The following is a 2,146-nucleotide window of genomic DNA, read 5'->3' on the forward strand; positions in this document are numbered from 1 at the left end:
AGCGTTTCAGCTAGAAACATAACAGAAAAACAAGACTGGCCCAGTCCTGCAGTAATTGCAACGTTCCAGCACAGCTGCTTTTCTCGTATCGTCACCTACGTATCCCTCGAGTTTTCTGTAACCACAGCACCTTCCAGTTAAAATGCAGCCAGTTCACTGACAAGGAATCTGACTTCCATTCCTTTTGTCTCATTCCGTTCTTCCTCGTCCCTCCTTCTCTCCAACCCTCCCTGCCAAGCTTGGCTTTCAATACGATACTACTTGCAGCTTCAGGTCTTTGCTAACGTTGCGCATCTGAGCAGCATAGTCTTTAGCTTTCTCTGTTGTATTGTATAAAATACGTATTGTCTACTGGCTGTGTGTGGCTTTTATGTCACTGGTCTATTTTAAATCTGTGAAGAAATTACCCATTTGCACATATCATGGACAGATAAATTGCATTAATCCACAAGTCTGCATTCTGTGATTTTTGGTCACCTCCCCTAACCACAGTCTAACAGCCCCATGTTTAGCTGACAATAAAGAAACCTAGGAAGACAGAAGCTTACATTCTGCTCTCAGGAATGTGTATCTGGAAGTTTACACCATTCCACTGAAGGAATTATTCCAAAGGGCAAAATGTTTCCACTGAGGACGAGATTTAACTCGGATCAAGAATACATGTCGAGAAGTAGTGGATAAGTGCAGTTTCATGAGCTAAGATCCACATCTGCAGTGTGTAAAGAGAATTTTAAAAAGAAATAACCCCAGCCAAGCAGTGGATCTGCTCCAACAGCCAGAAAAGAGAAAAAACAAAACACCACCACCCACCAAATAGATAACTGAAGCTCTTTCCACTCCCCTGCCTACCCCTTTGAAAAATATACAAATAGTTGGGGGAAAAATATTGGCTGTGGTTAATGCAGCTGCAAGTGTCACCAGACAAAAGACTAAACAATAGAAAAGATGAAGATCCCTCCCTCAGTAGCAGCAGTTCTCACAGCCTCTCTATGCAAAAGCCATTCGAGCAATTCAGGCAGCAGCAGCAGAGCAGCTCAGGCACAAAGCATCATCTCTTCTAGGACATTCCCCGGCAAATGGCCCCCGAGCCAGCAGTTAATGTCTGACTGCTGGCAGGGGACTCGCCAGGAGCCCAGCACTCAGTCATAATTAGCAGGCTGCTATTAAATAAAGATCTCGGATGAGAAAGTTCGTCCCTCAAGTTATACCTTTGACCTCGGTGAAGTTAAATCCATGTTGAAACTGGCCACTGGAGACCTACTCCTGAGAATCTTAATCAGACAGCAGATGCCTGCTGCCAGCAACAATCAGAGACCTTCCAGTACCTGCCGCGCCACCCTTACTCCACAGGGGAAGCACAGTGCCTGCTCAAATTGGTTATTTAACACATCGCATTGGATTTTGTTAAGTCCCCTCAGCCCTTAAGTAAATGGCAACAGAAGAGCAGATGGTGCCAGTTTTCTGTATCACCCAGGTGCTCATGAGCCCGATCTACCATAGGAAGCAAGGATTCCCCAGCTATCACCGCTTGCTGCTGTTCACTTTGCATCACTGTGATCTCAAGAAGAGGAGAAAGAGGAGCTCATTGTTTCCCTCTTCAGTTTCATGCAAGCCTTGGAGCATGGGACTCAGCTCCACACAGAGGGAAAGATTGAGCATGGATGTCACAAGACATTATGCTGCCTATCCGTAACACATGACCTTTTTTCCAGCAGCTCTTTGCAGCTGAGCCATGATCAGTTTGCTGCACGGTGTCTTGGATTGCAAGAACTTCCTTTGGTTTGGGAGGCCAAGAAGAGGAGGGGGGCAAATGCATCACAGCTTGACAGCTTGCAAGAGGAGCAGCACACGTCTAGGTACAAGCTCTTCCCTTCTAGCTTTCCTCAGCCCGCTCTCTCCATCACTGCCTCCCTGTATCTTGGCACTACACCCCTCCCCAAGTGCCTACCACCCAAAATCCCACAGGTGTGCTGGTGGACAAGGGCACAGAGAGACAAGGGCACAGAGAGACACCACGGTGCAGTGAGCCAAACGCTGGGCTGGCAATCAGGGAATTGAACTTCTGTCCTTGTTTCTGCTGTTCCTTTTCCTCAGGCAAATTCGGGATTTTTTGCGGCACCTCTATGTCCCTCCTTCCTGTAATTAA

The sequence above is a fragment of the Antrostomus carolinensis genome, unplaced genomic scaffold (assembly GCF_000700745.2).
Source record: "Antrostomus carolinensis isolate BGI_N321 unplaced genomic scaffold, ASM70074v2 scaffold249, whole genome shotgun sequence".
NCBI lineage: Eukaryota > Metazoa > Chordata > Aves > Caprimulgiformes > Caprimulgidae > Antrostomus > Antrostomus carolinensis.